This window comes from Ranitomeya variabilis, chromosome 5 (genome assembly GCF_051348905.1).
Source record: "Ranitomeya variabilis isolate aRanVar5 chromosome 5, aRanVar5.hap1, whole genome shotgun sequence".
In the NCBI taxonomy this organism is placed as follows: Eukaryota; Metazoa; Chordata; class Amphibia; order Anura; family Dendrobatidae; genus Ranitomeya; species Ranitomeya variabilis.
The window spans coordinates 57,358,527-57,364,526 of NC_135236.1; positions in this window are offsets into that span (position 1 = coordinate 57,358,527).

Sequence of the window (6,000 nt, forward strand, 5' to 3'; positions counted from 1 at the left end):
TGAGCAGAGACATTTCCGTCGCTCTTTTTAATCGAGTGGATAGTGTTTAAGGTTTCTTTTTGTCGTAATTGTCGCGCTAATAATTTGCTTGGTTTGTTTGCCATTCTATAAAAAGAGGCTCTCGTCCAAGCTAAGGCCCGTTCCGTTCTATGAGTGAGGACAGTATTTAATTTGCATACTATTCTTAATTGGTTTAACTCTTTAGCACAGGTGGATTTATTAAGACATGGTTATTGTTTCAGTATAGATGTGTATTTTACCTGATGAAAGCTTTTTTTTAAAGCCGAAACGTGTTTTTACTTGGTACATTTCAGAATAAAAATCTTTTTAAATTTAAAAAAAAAAAAAATTTAAATAAGCCAATCTATCACATGTTACAATTTTCGGGACCGCCGGCACCAGACTGGATTTCTGAGAATATTAACACATGCCAAAAGTGAAAAAAAAGGTTTTTAAAAATATAAAAAAATAAAAAAATATAAAAGTTCAAATCACCCTCCTTTCGCCCCATTCAAAATAAAACAATACAAAAAATGAAACATACACATATTTGACATCGCAGCGTTCGCCAGATCTATCAATAAAAAAAAAGGATTAACCTGATCGCTAAATGGCGTTGCAATAAAAAAAAGTAAAAACCCCAGAATTAAGTTTTTTTGGTCGACGCAACATTGCATTAAAATGCAATAACGAGAGATCCAAAGATCTTATCTGTACCAAAATGATATCATTAAAAATGGCAGCTCGGCGCGCAAAAAATAAGCCCTCACCCGACCTGAGATCACAAAAATGGAGACGCTACGGGTATCGGAAAATGGCTCAAATTTTTTTTTTTTTTACAAAGTTTTTAATTTTTTTTTCACTACTTAGATAAAAAAGAACCTAGACATGTTTGGTGTCTATGAACTCGTAATGACCTGGAGAATCATAATGGCAGGTCAGTTTTAGCATTTATTGAACCTAGTAAAAAAGGACAAGATATGTTAAAGCCAATGGTGTCGTTCAAAAGTACAACTTGTCCTGCAAAAAACAAGCCCTAGCATGGCGATATTGATGAAAAAGTAAAAAAGTTATGGCTCTGGGAAGATGGGAAGCAAAAACTGAAAACGCAAAACCAAAAATACCTCCAGTCAAGAAGGGGTTAAAAAGCCGCAGCCATTCTTGGGACGGAACTGGAAGCTGCAGCTTAGCTGCTCCACCAGAATCTGGAGTCTTAGGCCAGGGTCACACTTGCGAGGGTGATGTGAGAAGTTTGTGCAAGTCCTTCATGCAGTATGATGGCACCACATATTCCTCTGTACAGTATTATGGGCACCACATAGTCTTCCATACAGTAATATGGGCACCACATAGTCCTCCATACAGTATGATGGGTACCACATAGTCCTCCATACAGTATTTTGGGCAATACATTGTCCTCTATACATTATTATGGATACCACATAGTTCTCAATACAGTATTATGGGCACCACATAGTGTTCCATACAGTAATATGGGCACCACATAGTCCTCCATACAGTATGATGGGTACCGCATAGTTTTCCATACAGTATTATGGGCACCACATAGTCCTCCATACATTATGACGGGCACCACATACTGTAGTCCTCCATACAGTATTTTGAGCAATACATTGTCCTCTATACATTATTATGGACACCACATAGTTCTCCATACAGTATTCTGGGCACTACATAGTCTTCCATACAGTATAATGGGCCCCATACAGTGCTCCATACATTATAATGGGTCCCATATAGTGCTCCATACAGTATAAAAGGCTCCCATTTAGTGCTCTATACGGTATAATGGGCACCACATAATGTTCTGTACAGTATAATGGGCACCACATAGTGCTTCATACAATATAATGGGCCAAATATATTGCCCCATACAGTATAATGGCCCCATATACTGCTCCATGTGGCCCCTTAATTAGCTCCCACCCCTGCTCTCTTTTGTATAGCGCTATGTTGTGTATAGTGCTGTACATAAGGGAAAAATTTGTGTTTCCTGTCATTTTCAATCTACAGATGTGCACCAGAGCACCTGTGTGTTACTCACATTACCTATCACATGATCTATCAAAGGGGATCATATAACATGTCACATTGGATCCCTGGGGGGTCAGCACCTTCTAAACTGCCCGGGGCCCTGGCTACTCTTAATCCGCCCAAGGTATACCTTTAATTTGGCTATGCTTCAAGGAGGTGCTTGAAAATGGTACAATATATACCAGACAAGGTCTAAATCCAACTAAAAGGTGCCCATAACTATTGGGCAATCAGTGTATACTGAAATACACCTATTAAGAAAGTTTCCAAAAAGATGCCTTTACACACGTCCTTTAAAAAGTCTAAAAAGTTGTCAAGTAAGGAAAATACTGACCAAAGAGGTTAAAGATCTCAATCAGTGATATGACTGGTGTCCACAGGAAGTTGCTATATTGCCTTCATAAACTAGATTTCTATATAGGAGCCAATAAAGCCCAGAGAGCACGTATAAAACACAATATGTAGTGTTAATAAGCCTGACGCCATATGTTTAGGCAGCTGCCGTAAAAAACAGCATCTGAATACATTTTGGCACCGGTTTGAACAGCTGCGAGATCAAGGTGTTATATGAGAACCATGGATGAAGACAAAAAAAAATTATGTCAACGTAAACAGGCGAGTTCGAGGGCAGTTGAATATATACAAATGTAGTGTTTTTGTGTTGGGGGAGCAGATCCGATGACCAACCGTTCCCACCCAAATGTCACGTTTCAGACTTGTTCCGAGTCCAGTTCAGTAGATGCCACGTCTGATAAGGTGATGCAGAGGACATTCCGCACATTGCGTAACATCCAACCAGCTGTTGTCACACAACCCTCACAACTGATCCTAGGGCCCATGAATGTATCTCACATAGAATCTATTGTGAGGACGCCAAGAGGAGGCCCCGACTGATTTATCTAATCTTTAATTGTCATATAATTGCTCAAAGATATTTTCTGCAAACAAAATGGCCTCTGTGGTCGGCATCTGAGAAAATCATACATCTGGTTTGCTAATTACGGAGGGAACGGGAGTAAAGTTGATAGCTTCAAAGTCTTCAACGCGTCTGCAATCGTTTAGAATGAAATATTGTTCCCTACTCAGGAAGCATCTGCTCAACACATGAAGAGATGGGGGTAGGGGTGTAAGGTAAGGGACGTATAGGCACTGTGTGGCCAATTCCCCATATACAGCCTGTGATTTATATCATGTGATTTATGGTACAATATTGCACATATTGTCCATCTTAAGCCGGACACGCTCTTTCTCATCTTTGGAGATGCAAGCTTGCCGCATGACAGATTTTGAAAAAAACAAGTTATCAGATAAACAATGCACCGTGGTCCTTTCCAAACACCATAATTAAAGAATTAAAAAGTAATTTCCAGAGATAATTTTTTTTTTCAGAGCTTCCAAGCTTTGCAGGACAAGTTGGCAAGAGGTAAAATGAGGCCACGTGTTGTCCTCTGAGGGGGTTATATAAGGTCTTCATGATCACTGGGACTTCTCTTGTTTGTTCACCTTTATAGATAGAGATTACAATGTGAGGAACACTAAGTGACCGACAACTGCCGATTGGTAAACCTTTACCGATCGGTGGTTAATAGTCTGTACAAACAGACCGCATTAAACGATGGACTGTAATAGATTTTTCAGTGCGTATAGGCTTCCATGGTTCTCTGCAGTGCGAATCCTGCTTACACAGGATGATGCACTGCCGACAGCAATGATTTTTTTGGGCTGTGCAAAAGATCATTTCACCCATTGAACAAACTCCATCACTGAATGAGCGGCATCTTGATTGCTTATCTCTCCTGAAGACAAAAGTATTTGTTTTGGTGAACTCCAACAGCCCAATACTTTTTTACTCCAACATCTTTGCCCCCAAAGGGAAAGATTATACATCTTCATAAACACTATATAATCAATCAGTCATGTCAATATTGGCAGGTTGGGCCGATATTAATGTGTATGGCCAGCTTAACTTTAAAAATGTCTGAGAGGGTTCATTCATTTTCGGTCCGAGTGCTGTCTATGAAAAACAACTGACCTCATTCGGACCAATTTTATTCACTTGGGCTGCTCAGATGACAGGTTTTTTTTCACAAGGAAAGCATTTTCTATGTTTCGGTTGAAACTTGGCTATTCGGTTTATGATTTCGTCCGATTCGTCCGATTTTTTATATTTGCAAAAATGGATGACCTACTCGGATTAATCATGACTCAAGATGCAGCGACGACACCGGAAGTCAATGGGAGAATAGATTTGAGCAAATCATCAATGAAGTTCTTCAAATCAAGAAACATTTCACTGGCAATGAAAATATGGCTCGTGCATAGTCTAGTATTTTCTGCAGTAGCATATGGATGCCAAACCTGAATGATAAAGAAACAAGACAGAAGAAGAATTTACACCATCGAAACGTGGTACTGGAGAAGTATTTTATCAATATGATGGATAGCAACAAGAACAAACAAATACATTTTGGAACAAATCAAACCAGACGTGTCACTTGAAGCAAGGAGCATAAGCTACGACTTGCCTACTGTGGACACATCACATGAAGAGAGCAATCACTGGAGGAAGACATCATGGTCAGAAAAAGAGAAGGAACAAGATGAAGAGGAAGACCAGCAACCCGATGGCTTGATATTATCAAGATAGCAGCAGAGAATTCCCTGGTGGACTTATCTAGACTTGCACAAGATCACTCATTCCAACAGATCATTCATCCATCAAGTCACCATGGCTCGAGATCAAGCTAAAGGGCGGTTAAAAAAAAAAAAGATTGGCACATAGATGACAATACACATGAAAAGGCGTCCATTTTTTCTGCATGAAAATCAGACCAGTTTGCAAATGTATGTGTGAAAGGAAAAACAGAAGGCTGACACCTATTGATCCACTCGAAAGTAAGTCAGTAAGTTCCTAATGCAATGAGAAAAGGGGTCTTTTCCCGCAGATCTGAGTGTTTCTTACCTGAGCTTTCCTGCAGATAGAACTGGGCAGGAGCTTTTAGCATCAACAAGTTGTCTCCCAAGCACAGACAAGAAACAGGGCAGCCTAGTTGCCCCCCAAGCACAGAGAAGAAACAGGGCAGCCTAGTTGTCCCCCAAGCACAGACAAGAAACAGGGCAGCCTAGTTGTCTCCCATGCACAGACAAGAAACAGGGCAGCCTAGTTGTCCCCCAAGCACAGACAAGAAACAGGGCAGCCTAGTTGTCTCCAATGCACAGACAAGAAACAGGGCAGCCTAGTTGTCTCCCAGGCACAAACAAGAATCATGGCAGCCTAAGCTCCTTCTCTGTTTTTGCCAACACATTGCTGCACTAGCACTGCAGTAGGAGAAGGTGAGAATGGTAATAGATTTTTTCTGTGCTCCAATGAATAAAAGAACCCAAGACATTAACCTATACAGCAATTCTGCCCTTGGAGTTGATGGCCAAATCCACAGTTGATACAGCTATGCCACTGTGACAAGAGTAGTGTTAGAATAGGATGTGAGCACTACTGTAAAGGGTGCACAGGTAGGTTCCCACACCATGTGACGTAAATATAAAGAGAACCTGGCACTCAACTTAAGTATAGATAGACCAATTTTTATTCGTAGTACCAGTAAACGTTTCGGTCACAGGAGACCTTCTTCAGTTACGTACTGTCAGACTTGTAAGGAGACAATGGTGGTTGATCAACCAAGATACTGATCACATACTCTCATTATTTATGTTAGGACGTCCATCAAACCAGATGGAGATGAAATGTGCTTGGCCCACAGGAGATCATGGATGAGACGCGGAGTCACTCACTCTGCACATGATAGACTAGCGGAAGGTCTCCTGTGACCGAAATGTTTACTGGTACTACGAATAAATGTTGGTCTATCTATACTTAAGTTGAGTGCCAGGTTCTCTTTATATTTACTGTGACAGAGTAGACATAAGTACACATATAAGAGCAGTAAA